Source organism: Synchiropus splendidus, chromosome 8 (genome assembly GCF_027744825.2).
Source record: "Synchiropus splendidus isolate RoL2022-P1 chromosome 8, RoL_Sspl_1.0, whole genome shotgun sequence".
Taxonomy (NCBI): domain Eukaryota; kingdom Metazoa; phylum Chordata; class Actinopteri; order Syngnathiformes; family Callionymidae; genus Synchiropus; species Synchiropus splendidus.
In genome coordinates this window covers 14089466-14105250 of record NC_071341.1, presented here as the reverse complement: position 1 = coordinate 14105250, position 15785 = coordinate 14089466, and positions in this window count along the sequence as shown.

Below are 15785 nucleotides of genomic sequence, written 5' to 3'. Positions count from 1 at the left end.
ATTTTAGAATTTTGACCTTGAAAATATTTTTGCTTGTGACACTTTAATTGCACTTACATAAACTGTATCACAAATGGTGTTGGTATTTCTCAAAATGTCACAAAAGACATTTTTAAACTGTATGCAAAAATATATGTGTTTCATTTAGTTTTACAATACAAATAATTATTATGGTTTTATACTAGCATTAAATAACATTCTTTAGTGGTACAAAATTACAATAAAAAATAGGGAAAATATAAATACTTTGTAGTATCATGCATAAAACCCGCCTTTAAGTCGATAAACAGTCAAATGCACAAAATAAAAATCCCAAAATTGACAATGTTTTACAAAACGTTGCAAATGTGTCACTACAATTTTAAAAATAGGAAAGATTGGTTTTAAAGAGGGAAAACAAGTATGTAATATAACTTTTATAATTAATTGTGTTAAAAAGGCACATAGAAAAATGTTTGGAAAATATATTTTTAGTTGAAAAGTACAAAAAGTACTGGGAAATAAATCATTAAAATGGGAAAAAGGCCAAAAATATCTTGAAACAGAAAAAAACAGGGGAAGAGAAAAAGGGGAATCGATAGAAAACTTAGGCACATTACAGATAATATAATGTCGTAACTCTGTGGCGACTTAGACGGTTGGATATTTAGGCTAAATAAAGAGCACCTGACCGGCGGTTTGGAAGCGTTGCTCAGCCGGTGTTTTGGAAAGATTGTGCAACGTCTTGCTGTGAGTTCAACAGACAATGAAGGATTAAGAATCGTACCAGAGAAACCTGAAAGCTCCAGACAGAAACAAGTCTGCCAGACAAAACTGGTGAACCAAACTCAGCAGGACTAAACAAACAGGAGGAAAACAAGGGAAGCCAGTTAATGAGCTACAGGAGGACAGGGGAGCACACGGCGGGTTGGCTGAGGGACAGGTGAAGAGAAGAAGGACAGGAAGTGAGGTCATGCAGATGCATGCTTCTTCCTCTTTGCAATCATCTCCCGTGAAACTGGTTGCTTCCCTGACAAATAGGCAAGAGAGGGCCCTGTCTAGATCCAGCTGACCCTGTAGGGTCTGGAGAACATTCTCCTGCTCAGCTTTGCCACTGTTGCTGTAGCAGTGGAGCTCTAGCACAGTTCGAGCCGCAGATCCTGACGCTCTCAGTCATCACTTCCTACACTTGCCGTGGATCTGCATCTGGACTCTCAACACTCGAGCACTCGGTCCTGTGGATTTCCTTTACACAGCGACTCCGATGATACGCGTGGCAGAAGGAGCAAACTGGAAAAAAAGAAAGGCTCTACTCTGAGTCTTGGATCCCTGAGCTGGGAAATTCTAGTCACCTGATATTTCTGTGTTCTTTTTTTGGTCACGAATATTGCTTCCTTCTGGTCGAGCAAAAAAAAAAAATTAGATTACCATATATCACAATAAATAAACTGCATATTCATATTACTGAGGCTGCACATTAGCCAATTATTAATCACCCTAAAGTACTAAGTATTAACTGAAAAGTTCACTCAGAACAACTATTATTGACACTAAACAAGTGACCAAGTTGGCTATTAATGGTTAATATGTTCCTCTATTTTATGCATGAAACACAAAGTGCAATAAACATGCACTACACATTAATAGTACATTTTAGTACATTCATTTATTATTTTTATTTTAATATAATATTAACAATATTAACCCTTAAATTGGGCTAAAATAAATGTAATAAATGTATTTTATTTCAGGGAATCATTTAATGCAAGTAAAAGGAAAGTTTGAGCTGGAAAATGATAATAAACAAATGATTTAATGAGATTACTGGATTAAATGAAGACAAGAGCTGAGCCAAAAGGCAATATGGCTTAGTTGGCATCTTGTTTTTGCATGAAAATAAAATAAATGAATTGCAACTAAGCGACCATATAAGGATTAAAACCCGCCATTGTAGCGTCACTCTGACAGTTAAATTAAACTAGTGCGTGACACAAGGATCCTGGACGACCACAGTCTTCTCCCACACCTGACTCAACAGGAATGCTCCAGTGCAACCGGAGAGCGAGGGACAGAGGGCTGTGGCTCCGGTCGGACAGAGACGGAGCAGCTGATCAATACACCATTATAGACCGGCTGGATGCCCCGACATGGCCCTCGCCCTCCCGAGTCCTTATTTAATCACACGCTTGTTTAGAGCTGTGGTTCTGATCGGCCAAAGCAAACATCACATATCCTCAAGTCTCGTCATGACTGGGAAAAATGACCAGTATGACGCTCACACAGTCTGAGACACTGTCGCTCTACTACCATTTTAAAGGTGGTCTGCAAGGACATGGCAGCAGGAGGCTTAGAGATCACATTATTGTGGTCGGTAATTTCAGGGTCGTGGAGGCACTGGGGTCAAAGATACATGAGGTAAGAGACAGGGGACGCCCTGGACAATCACTCACCACGTTACACTAAACTAAATACGAACAAAATATGAATGAATTAATGCGGCTCTTATTCTTATTTTGTTTGATTTGTGCTACATTTCAAAGACACTTGTTTTTGTTTGCACTATCATTGTACTTCACTCAAGCCAGCGGCTCTTCTTAAAACATCAATAGAGGAAAAGATTCATTGCAAAGTCGCATTATTTTAAAGCCATTTTCTCACTGCGCATTTGGGAACAACGATGAAGTACTCAACATATCGTAAAACAAACAGTGGATACGCTCAAACAAAGAAGATTTGAAGAGGATTTGAGGTGCTAAGGAGAAGTTTAAATGATAGTGCAAGAGGTTGTTTGAGTGAAGGAGCCCCCTGAGGGGAGGCTTATCCAGGTGAGCTGTTGAAGCGGTGACCTCTAGCTTAGCTCACCTGTCTTTAAAATATCGTGCCCTGGCTAATCCCCATTCAGCCGTATCAGACACACAAACCACATTAAAGAACTTTGCTACAGAAAGTCAGGTATCTGAACTTGGACTTCAGTTCCATCCACCGTTCCGCAAAGAGCATCTGTTCCCTGAGTCCTGCTCTTTGTTGAGAACAAAAATTGTGATTTTTTTTTTTTTTTTTTGAACATATGGTATTTTCATGTCGCAGCCTGGTGACCAGTGGGGGCACGCTCTCACACACACACAGGGCCGGGGCCTCTCAAATCCCCGTGGCGCCTCTTATGTACGCAGTGACCGGTCAACCAGCAAATTCCTGCTGAACATTCTACTGTAGATGTCAGCGTTTGGTCTGGACCTGCCTGGAGGTTCTCAGAGCTCCAGGAAACGTGATCACACAGATGGTGAGAGGACCAGGTCTCTGCTGTCCCTGAGTGACCGCTGTCTCCTCCTCTGCCAATATCACACACGGTGACCTCTCTTCCTGCGACGCTGACTCAGCATTTCGAGGGTGTGGGGTGGACCGGTGTCGCCGTCGATTCAGTTTAGAAAAAAGCACAAGCGTTAATCACCGTGCTTCAGGTCATGAAGTATGATTCATAAATAGTGTTGTGAGTATAACTGGAGCTGGATCTTAAATTGCTGGACCCTCCAGATGCAGATCCATGGCGGGTCAGCGGGTCATTCTGAGAGCAGGGCGGAGGACAAGACACAGAAGGGCAATGCATGAGGGACAAGCGTTGGCGTCTGGAGTCAGAGGTTATGAAATACATCTGATACGGAAATCCATTGAAAAGGACTGAAGGACAATTTTCATTATTAATATTATTGATTTGAACTATATTTAGAGTAAATAAATGGACTAAAACTGTATATTTATTTAGAAGAAAATTTAAAATGAAACGTAAATGTAAAAATGAGTAGAATTTATTGATTTATAAATTCATTTATTTGTAAATAATAGAAATGGAAACAATAAGTGGAAAACAATCAGGGACAAAAGTAGATTTATTTCCATTTCAGCCTATTTCACGTTATGTTTCTATGTTTATTTCCACACTCATTTCCTTTTTAAGTGTCTTGTTACCTCCCCTAAGGACGTTATATACGGGACATTTAGGACGTTTATCTCTCTACTTAAAAGTGTATGAACAGATTTCCATTAATTTTTGGACGGGGATGTTTACGGTGGGATAAGGAATCTTTTCTGGACATATTCTCTATTACCGTCTGGATCCATGAATCCTATAGAAGGTTTCCTCGCCCTGTTGAGAATGTATTGCGTCTGGGACTCTGCTGCCACCTGCTGTCCAGGTTAGATTTCCTTTCATACTGTAACATACTGTGCATTAGACTGTACATTCCTTGCAGTCATCCCTTGTCTTCCACTTATCTGAGGTCGGGACACGGAGGCAACATCCCAGTAAAAGAATCCCAGCCTTCCCTTAAAAGAAGCCAACTCCAGCAACCATAATATTGACCTGTTCACCAGCTCCCGATGTTCTGGATACGCTGTATTTGGAATCACACTTGTGTACTTTTACTCCTCAAGTCAAACAAAACATTCATCATCAAATGTGTTTTCAAATTCATTCTGTCACGGTGGGTCTGAATACATTTCTTAATCGCTTTCAATTCCAAATTTATGAATAAAACCAAACCAATGCTAGCTGTTGATACGTTTTGCGGTGGTGAGACGAAACACAGAAAAAGATCAAAATACAAGCTGGAGTCAGTAGTGGAAACAAATATTACACGTCTTGACACTTTAATTATTACAGTAAAAATAAAGTACTTAAACAGATGTTGTGGTTTAACGTCATTTACAAGTGAAACGTGACCCATTCCTGAACATAATTCCACCTGATAGCCGTGATGCTAAGCTAAGCTAACAAGCAGAGAGAGTCATCTTCCATGTGACTTCAGACCTGCGTGGACTGAGACACGCCCTGTTTTTGACTCGCCTGTATAATTATTGCCTGACACTGGACCAATTGCTGTTTAACAGCATCCAAATGAGTCTATTTTGAGTTGGTGTTAATAATAAGCAGCGGCAGAGAAGGTTCTGCCACTGGAGCCAGACGCGCGGCTCAGACAATTTTATTGCAGTGTGGGATTACGCTCGGCCCGGAATGAAAGTGCATCCTCAGACCGCTGATCCCGGCTGCTGCCGTAGGGCCGCGCCGCGACCTCCAAAATCCACAATCCTACAAGAACACGCAGGTCGCTGGACCAGAGGAGGAATGCTCCGTGACATTGTTCTGATAGCACGGCGGGAGACACCCGGATATCCAGCTAATTAGGAAACCAACGGAGCCCTGACGCGGCAGATTCCAAAGAAGATCTGGTGAGGCAGTTCTTTTACAGTCGTCCGTGGGGAGCTGGTGGGAAAAAGCAGCTGTAAATGTTAAATAAATATGTTTTTATTGTGCAATAAATGATGTTGACTCCTTACAGTCCAACCCTGAAGACTTCCAGCTGATCCCAAAAGCAGAGCTCAGCAAAAATCCGAATATTCTGGTCTGTTTATGTTCATTTTCAGTCGTTTCTTTGTCGTCCTTTCTTATTCCGATAATCCTCAGGTTCATCCACAAAGTTTTCCTGAAGGCACTGGATTTGATGGAATGGTTGTGCACTATCCCAGCTCCCCGGTGTAAGAGGAGGGGGTCACCCGTAGACCGATAGCCACCTGCAGACAATATTCAGACACACACAAGCACAAGGACCTACAGACATTACCTGATTCGAGTCAGACCCAGGACCTTCTTTTTGAGTGGTTGCAGCACAGACCACTACCCCATCGTACTAACAATCAGACTGGTTGTAATGACTTGTGTACAACTCTGGTTTAGACCCATAAAATCATAGAGAAATCAGATCACTGCGTCAGGTCACATGCTTGCCCACAGTCCCATCATTTCTTCAACCCCAACCACTTCATTTCCAGCAAGGTTAGTGAATGCTTTTGCCTCACCTGAGCCTCAACCTAGAAATGAAAGAATCCCTTGCCAAGAGACGGCGTCACGTGGCAGGTGACAACACACACAGACTCATGTTAAATTGATACATTCCCTTCTGCAGCTTCTCTGCCGTCGCTTCAGCTCTCAGTCAAAGTCCGAGAAGCTTTAGGTTAACTCCTTCAGAGTATTGTGGTATTTAAGAAGGAAGTAAAGGTCAACACGTGAGTTCTGCTTTTGACTTACACCCTCACACCTTTCCACCCCGCAGCATCCCCGAGGGTCCTCTTCATCCGAGCGGCCAGCGGCAACATGTGATTGGTCAGCGGGGAGCAACTTGGCATCATTACTGCCAATAAACCTGAGTGAGCATCAAAGCGCAGCCTGACAGGAGCAGTGGAGCTGGAAAATAGCTGTATTTTGTCCGGAGCCCGTCTCATCCCGACGCCAAATTGAGAACAGGGTGAGGTCTTTTATCTAACAAACCAGGAACCAGATCAGATTCAATCAGCCGGGGAGGAGAGATGTGTTGTTCTTGTCCAGTCTTCACTTTGCAGTCTCCTCCTCTTCCTCAGAAGCTGCAGGTGCAGCAGCCTCCGTCTCCTGACCGTCACAGCGTGAGCGCAGTGACGGCCGGCGCTAAGTCTTCGTAATTAAGACGTCACGCTGCTCGACTTTAAAAGCTCCTAAACGAGCCTCCCGTCGTCCCCTGACCCGCTCTGCCCGCCGCCGCTGATTCGATGTGACGCCAGTTGTGCTTCACCCCGTCCTCGCTGCCGCAGCAACACATGTCCTTGTTGTGGCGGAACAATGGAGTCCCTCTCCTCCCTTTGTCTGCTTTCTCCTTGGTCGTCCCAACTGCTGTATATGATCGTGGCTGCGTTTAATTAAAGTCAACGGCGCCATTGTTTAAGAGCGGCTGCGATGATCGGGAAGTCAAGTGGTCAATTAGGATACCGTGGTAAACAGAGACGTGAAACTTGATGCTTGGGTTTGGTCTCAGTTTCTGCTCTGATACGGATGTTCTTGTTACAGATCAAAGCTCTGAGGAAGAGTTGGGTCTCCTTGAGTGCCTTGTTCTGTGGGCCTCCCAGTGAACTGCTCCAGTGCTGCAACAAAAGGTCCATCCAAAACAACGCATTTTAGCCCTTTAATGTAAAAAAAAAAAAAGATGCAACAAGTTCATGATTTAAGTTCAGAACATTGCAGAGTTTGTTTTTTGACTCAGTCTCGATGCTGGAAAACTAGTTTAGAAGTGATCCTCATGCATTTTTAAGCACCTCTGACCTTTCTACGGTGCAGATAGCACCACTGCACCCGCGGCTTATGTATGAACAAGATCTGTTTTCCTTCTTAAATTTAGTGGCTGTGGCCAATATTTCAGTGCATTGCATAGTCCAGAAATTATGGTAAAAACTTAGTAGGCCGCAGAAATTAGTTCATCAGAGATACACAAGGAGAAGTCAAGGAGGCCTGGAGGTTGGACTCATGGAGAGGTTGGTCCATTAATGTTGGAGATGGAAGAAGAGGAGAAGGACGTTGAGGTTCAAGGATGAAGTAAATGTGGACATGAGGTGGATAGATGTGACAAAGGATGAGGATCCAAGGTGTCTCCTCCACTCCAGATGTTCTGCAGAGAGCTGGTATCAGGAGACCAGGTCATCACTCTGTTGCTATGATGGTGACCATGTTATGTTTCCTCTCTACAATGTCATGGAAACCTTGACGCCGGCCAAAGATTCATTTAGAATCTGTATTTCGTGAAAGTCAACGGCTTGTTTTTATGACTTAAATAAACACTGCGACACTCTTGCTGCTCATTTATGAATCTTATTACCTCTGAACACGCACCAGAGGAGGAGATAAGAAGAAGTTACATTTCCTGTGTTTGGGAGAACATGACTGATGTGACGTCCCAACGACCACTTGAAAGCCATCGTAACCGGATCTCATTCAAAAATGGAAAACATTTGAGCGTTTTCGCGGCGATTGAGAAATCGTAGCGGCCACAGTAATAAAGCGACCTGTCAGACAACAAAGAGCTTGTACTTGGTGATAATTCAGCTCCAAATCTGCGTTAGATGTGCGAGTGCTTTGTGCGGCGTGGCAGTAAATCACAGCTATAAATCAGAAATGTTAAGGCGGCGCTGATGTTGTTGTAACAAAGCGGCACATGTCCCGACTGTAAGCTGGAGCCCTGGTGATACATCATCCGGCCCAACAGCTGAGCGTGACAGCGCCATCCGTCCCCGTCAGGACTGCTCTCCTTGTTGGATGAAAGTCTGGAAGTAGAAGTAGCAACGAAGGCGCAGCGGTAAAACCCTAACTTCACCACTAAGAGTGGAGCACTGACCTTCTCTGAGGACTCCAGAGGTGGTCTGACACGAGCTGCACAGGTCACATGACGGCAGCCGTCACATGCACAAATGGACACAGTTGGTGGTAGCAGTCGACCCCGGCTGTCAGGCTGCGTCCGCAGCGGCAGACCGGGCCGGCGATGGCTCCGTCAGGCTCACAGCTGACCGACACCAGCAGCTGAAGCTGTTTTAAAAATAACAGGAGACGTGGATAGAGAGGCGTCTCAGACGAGTGATAGATGACGTTTCTTTCTGCTTGTTGTGCCAAAGAAATATTTGAGTTCAGTCGGAGAGCAGGGAAGACATGCAACAGTTTAAAGCTGAAACAGACCGGAGCAACTTCAGGCCAGCGCAGGGGGAATTAACGTCCCACATTTGATCTGTGGAGAAAAAAAAAAGTTTTTTTTTTCTTTTTTTTTAAGCGAGATGGTTCTCATCATGATTCTGTTACAGTTTCTCCCAGTCGTACATATAGGAATCAAGATTGTTTCATGACCCTCCATTTTTCACCATATATCTATAGTGGCATTGCAAGGGAAGTGGTTGAAATAAGAGGTGAGACTTCCTTCTCCCCCCCCCCTAAAAAATAAAAATAAAAATCCAGCCATGACAGTCGACTGTTGTGAAGTACACTGCGCCCAATGTCGACAAAAGTCAGCCAGCCAGGGGTCAGAATGGGAACACGTGGGGGTGTCAGGTTAGGGTCGGCAATTGAAATTGTGCTCCTCGAGCCGAACCTAAAGGAGCACTGGTTACCTCTACAGTACAGTGTGGAAGTGCATCATGAAATGGCGGCCAAGAAAAAACCTTAGCTTTCAAAGCCTGCAACAGGGACATCACCATTTGACTCCATAGGAGTGAGAATGTGTTGCCTCCAGGTGGAACAAGGTGCCCCCCGGCTAGGTGGCCTCCTCCCAGTTAGACGTCCAGGACAGCGGCAGAGCTTTGTGGTGGGGTGGAGATGGGGGAGTGAGGGAAGTCCAGGTCCTGGACCCTCTAGGGGACCAGGTGGGACGGGTCCAAAACATTGTTTAATTTACATCAGATGACACTGAAAAGTAAATGTGCAATGACTCATGATGTTTACCATTGCTCAGCATGCTGGTTATATGCGGCAAGAGGCCCTCTCAGCTTCAACCTCTCTATAAAAGGAACATCAAGACGTATAAATCAAATGCACCGCGTCAGTTTATCTCTTTCTAGTATAATCCCTCATGTTCTACTGCTGATCCCGGTTCCACCTCGACACATTTGTTGTTGTTTCTTCTCTTTTTTTCAGCCCGCGGACATTTCCCAGGGAACATTGCATTGTTTTGTAGGGATTAAAATTCAGTGAAGATTATATCTGCTCCAGCACTGCAGAATAATGCCCAGGGACGTGGGGGTCTCCCTGTCACGGCCCGGTGACACGACCGCCCACCCAATCTGATCAGAGCAGCGTACGTCAGACACACAACCAGTTTCTTAAAATGTCCCACTCTCTGATACCACTGTCTGGGAACAAATCAGTGTTTGTTTCTGGTCGTCCTGTCAGAGAGGAGGAATGATCCGCCGGATATTTTCCTCATCATCTTGGCACCGGAGTCTGTATGTTTATACCTTATTTATCAGGCCCCGGAGGAAAGCACTCCATCATCCCGCTTTAATTTCATATTGTGCAATACGATATGCTGCTCTCAGTACTTTCCTTTGCAAAACGTTCTGAGTCAGCAGGGAGAAGCGCAGCCTGACGCTGCAGCGCGGGCGGATCTGTGAATGGAGCTCAGAGAAATGCTCGCTGACAATGAAGCGCAGACATGAAGACCCACATTGTCTATGCCGCCTCTCCCGGCCGCACAAAGAGCCTCTTGTGCTGGTGCTGGCCTTTGAGGGGAGCTCGAGCGAACTCTCCACGAGCGGGTCGCTTCCAGGTGACACGTCTTTTCTATTAAAAAACATGGGGTTTGTCTGGGGGTTGTGAGGACGTCTGTCCATTCAAGCTACGCCTTCTTTTGCCCTGACTGCACAAAGCATGAGTCAGCTGGAGCTGGTCACGGATTGGTTTGCTTTGTTTATTAATGGCCAAATAACAGTTCCAACACTTTGGTCCACAGCTCCTTAACATAAACAATTCATCCCCACCAACACAAGGTTGAATGCCTCCACAAGCAGGTCTAGTTTCCTTACCTGGACATTCACTGTGTCATCGCCTCATTGGAGAGTTTGAGACTGACATGTTTTGGCTTTGGAAGGATCGAAAGGAAGGAGCGGTTGGCTTTGGTCTGGGGTCCTATAGCTCTCATGATCTGAAGATTCAAGCGGTGGAATGAACAGTCCATCCGTCCATCGTCCACCCACCCAGCTGTCTGTCCGTCCAGTCCTCGGGTTCAAGTTCTAGCCCGGACTTCTCTTCTCCTGGACAACTTCTCACATCTATCAATTTGATCGGTGGGTCTGCCCTGGGCCTCCTCCAAGTCCTCACAAAGAAGGCGTCCAGACATGACCTCTGAGCCATGTCAACTGCTTGTCTTGATGTAGCAAAGCAGCGGTTCTACCTTGGATCCCTCCTGGATGATCCCCCTGCCTCAGTCCAGGTAAGTCCAGAGCTCCCCAAGACCCAAGAGTGTGTGTGCCCTGGCCCTTTTAAAGGTCCGGATGGGATCCCCCGGTCTACATACGGCTCCTCTTCTGACACTATAGAAAACTAACTCAATGGGAATACAAAAAGTTATATTGTTTTATCAACTGTGTTAAACATACAAACATGGCATTTTGTTTTCATTTGAATACACAGATGCAGTGAAATGTGAAGCGGTGGAAAAGGCATAAGCAATACACTAATGTGGCTGTTTCCCATGAATATACGAGGCTTTGTTTTTCCCTCTGGCTGGTTCCACCCCGGCACCGGCCGCGAACCTCTCACTTGCATCTGGTTTAACGATGGAACATAATCAAAGTTGAGTCACAACGGCGCGTGTCTGACCTCTGTCTCGCACCCGAGTGTTGCGAGTGACTGGACGGTGAACTGCATCTGCAAACCTTCAATTGTGGCTAGAAAACAACAAAAGGATTCTGGAGACTGTTGTCGGAGCAGCAGCGCCAGATTATTTTCTGAGTCACGTTTTACGAAGAACATGAACCAGAGAGGAAATGTTCTTGTTTGGTATTTGGGTGTATGTTTCCTGTCCTAAATCTTCCTCCTGGAGCTGTCATGTGACCTGCACCACTGTCAAAAACATGTGATGTATATACAGTGGTACCTCGGTGCTCGACCACAATCCGTTCCAGACGGCCGCTCGAGAAGCGATTTGTTCGAAATCTGAATCGATTTTTCCCATTACAATGAATGGAAAAAGAAACGATGCGTTCCAAGCCTTAAAATAGTCTTTTGTAGGAGTGAATGTAGAGTGTCTGCTGCAGGTGCGCTGTTCCTCTATGTGTGTGGCCGCTGCATGTGGGAGGGGTTGCCGAGTGAGTGACGTCTCTCCAGAAGTGAAGAGGTGCCCGGTGCGTGTCCAGCTCTGAATGTGCGCTTCTGTGCAGTTTGGCTGTGACAAAGTCATAAACCAAGTAACGCTCTGTCCCAGACTCGCCTCATCCCTGTCCCAGCTCCAGCCCACAACAGGACATCAAACCCTGGAATGAGCGCTCCAGCCTCGGAGGTGTGGAGAGCGAGCACCTCCCCTGTGACACTCTACCACGGTCCAGTGCGGAGACAGGAAAGGTTTTACACCTCATGAAGAATTATGAAGAAAAAACAGTCAGTAAATGTAGCTAACGGGACACGTCTGCATACAGAGGCTGCATTATACACAAGAACAAAGCACGTCGTGTGTCAGCTGATCGGTCTGCGCACATTATGGTTTTCCAGCTTTTTTCGGGGGCGTTCGAGTTCTGGATTTTCATCCGAAATCCGACGCAAAAAAGTCTCGAACTTTTCGTTCCGAACTCCGATTTGTTTGAAGTCTGGGACATTCAAAAACCGAGGTTCCACTGTATGTGAAATATATCTGTTTACATCGGAGCATTAGGCCTCGGTGGAATACTGGCTGACCTTACAGCAAAGTTTGAATCCAGGCTGAGGCATCAGCCAGTGATGATACAGCTGAAAACTCCGGTTTCCTCCCACACTCCAAAAAACACAGAGGTTTACAAATAACCCTCAACTGTTCACGGCTGTCTCTCTGCCAATGTGGACTCCTGCGCCCCTAAACGCTCACGTAGTTTTGAGGTGAAACTGGACTCATGGCATCACTCTCTGCTCATCTGAGGTACGAGTGATAGAAATATCCCACTCTTGAAAACCGTTATTGTAGTATTGAGGTGCTCCCGTGTGGACCAGCAGATGCAAATGCTCCAGCGTGACCTGGGTCTGACCACCAACAAATCCTAACTAAGGAGGCGTCCTGGGGAGATCCTGACAAGATGCCTGAGCCACTGCTACTATTCTGCTTTGAGTCCCTGCAAGAGAGAGGGTGACACAGGCCTGAGCCGATCTGAGTTCTTTTCTGTGTTGCAGCTTCATCTGTTAGTCACCTTGGTATCTTCACTGTTTCTGTCCAACAGCCGCCGATGTTGTCATTCCACACGTTGCTGTCGCACACTTCAAACCAAGCAGCGCGGCGGCGGCACCGCTGGCCATGTGACAACATTTTTGTTGTAACGCGCCAGCGCTCTCTCTCCCACCCCTCTGCAGCATTTCATTATTTCCAAACCCATGAGCTCAAACAATTTGTCTGTTCCACTCAGTCAGCTGGGGTCTTTGATGTGTGCCCCCTGCTGAAGCGTCCGCCGTCATTAGCTAACAGTCGGAGCAGGTAGCCGAGAGAAAGACCTCTTGCCCGGACGCTGTGACCAGGTCCGCCGAGAGCAGAGAAATCACGTTGCATTTACGAGAATATTTGGGAGCAGGTGATGCATCTCGGAGTGGTGGAGGGGGACCTTTTTGAGGGACGCTAAAAGCCCTGCTGCTGTTTTACAAGGCAACAAAACCAAACACATTTGCTGACGGATTCATTAGGTGAGAAAAAATGCCCCTCACCACCATCTGCCAAAAACCAATGAAAGAAAAAGGAGAGGTAACCCAAGCCCACCAACACGGGCTTATTTGCCCCCCCTGGCCTGCACAAACATGCAGATGGTAGCAGTGATGGATTAGAGCGGGGTTATCCCAGTCAGGCTACGCTGCCACAACAGAGCCGCCGCTTTTGGGCTGCGGCGGCGCGGACGCTGGAGTGATGAAAGTCCAGGAGGTTTCGGCCCAACATGCCACAGAGGATTAAGGATCCGGTTTCTCCTTCTGGTTTTAATCTGGACTTGGGGGGACGATTGTCACTTTGCTAAACAAACCGCACCGATAGTGTTCCTGTCACCTCCAAAGCCAGGTTAACGCCGGAGATTAAACCCAGGCACTTAGAGGAGGAGGGTCTGGATTTAGGGATGCCGTCGTAAATTCCTCTGCAAATGTTTTCAGGGCATCGTTTGGGCTGAGATGAAGCTACTAGCAGGACAAGGATGGAGGTGTGGGTGGTCATCCACCGGTGCAGGTGTGACAAGGGAGGGAAAGGTGATGGAGAGGGTGCTGACTGGAGAGCCGGGTGAAACGGGTCAGTTAGCCCCAATGGCAGGTGAGGAGAGTGCGAGTGGCTGCAGGCGACAGAGACAGATGACCACAACTCAGACAAAAGGATAACTTCTGTGCTGTGATCGTGGCCCCTCTTCAGGGGTCTTCTCCTCTCCTGAGCTCTCTCCAGAGGCATATTGTGCCAGCAGTGAGATGTTTTCACTGCATCTTGGTCTGATACAGGACTCCTTCCTCCACCTACATTTATTAATGCAAAGATCCCGTCGCTAGCTCCAGAGAATGAGGTTGCACCATTCTGACCGGATACCTCAAACTCTGCCTGAGAGAGAGCCCAGAATTCTTGTGACCTCACAGTCCTCCTCTCCCTCACTGGAGAACAAGACTGTAGAAACTCTCCTCTATGCTGTGGCATGGAGTCCAATGGAACCCGGACCAACCTCTCATCCAAGCCAAGAGAATCCCATCATCTGCAAAGAGCAGAGGTCACTGAACTAAAATGGGTGACCCAAAGGTCCTGATCCTGTGCTTCACATCTAGAACAGAAACGAATCTAAGTGTGAACATCGGTCTGATCCTAAAATAGACCCTACCGAGTGAGGCAGAGGCGTGCGGTCCCACGGTAGTCGGAACACACCCTCCGCTCCCATTTCTCTTTGGAAGTCCCCTCATAACAATGTTCGAATGTAAACCACCGTCCTCCTATGGACCGACTTGAAAGCGAGGAATGAGTTGTTGATGCAAAATGGAACCAGATATACACGTATCAGTGTGAGAGTGGTCCACATCTCCAACTAATCCTGAACTCAGTTTGCCCTCTGCTGCCTCCAGACCCAACCCAAGTCCATCTGACCGGACCTCCTCCTCCTGTTGATGTCTGACCCCTTTAATCAGCCCTTCAGATAAGAGGCGTCGGTGAATTGGGAGAAGCAACAAGAAGGAAGTTTGATCGCTGTCGTCTTGATTATCAAAGCGACATGTTCGTTGTTGTTTTCCAAACACGAGTCCGTTTCTGAGCTTGAGCTGAAGAATTTGGTTGTTTTGAAACTAAACATTTATTGTTATGGCCACTGTTTCCTGTTGAGTTATATAGACTTAGAAATGCACATAACATTGTGACCATCTGAATAAGATGACATAGGTTTAATGCCAAAAAAGATTATTTTTCATTGACAGTACTTTTTTGAATCATCAAAGGCGGCACCATTTCTGCCATTCAGAGGCTCTGTCATCTGTTCCATTGTTCAATACGAACTTCTCTGGAAAGGAGAAGTGGATTTTTGTTTTTTAATTACCTTCCAGTCTTGTGGGGTTTTTTTTGTTGTTTTTTTTTGCATTTCAAGGATCCACCGATACCAGTTTTCTCCCAAACTAGTAGTATACGGAAACTTGCATTTGAGTACTCACCCACACCGATACAGAATACTTATGCCATTACACAGAAAAGTTACATATTTTATTTTTCCATGTAGATTGTTATTCAAACAACATTCCTTAACATGTTGTTTTTGGACATGAGTGATGGTCACGAATTTCACTGAAGAACAAACACAAATTTTACAAATACTGCTTGCTGCCGTAAAGTGGTATCAGTGGCCATTCTTTGAGTACAAGTACTCAAACCCAGTATCAGTGTATCCTCCACAAAACTGAACAGGCATAAGCAGAGGTTAACTGACAATGTATCTGATTTCCTTTATGATTGACATTGATTTGTTTTGTTTTCTGACAGAACATGATTTTTCTAACACAGTGAACCCTGAATCACAGGGGTTACCTTCCAAAAAGATAGGCGTGATAGGCGTAATCCATGAAGTAGTCAGCTTTATTTTTTCCAGTTATTATACAATACTGAACAAGGCTTTTTGCATCTTTGTTAAAACTTTTGCTGCCGACCTCCTTATGTTATTTTCCTCCTTCTTTATGGAACGAACCGAAGATTCATTTATTCCGTAATGGCGCCCAACAGCTGCATAGCTTCTACCTTCCTTCAGCATGTCCAGAAGTGTAACTTTTTCTGCGATACTTAGCATCTTTCTCTTCCTTTTGGGCGCAT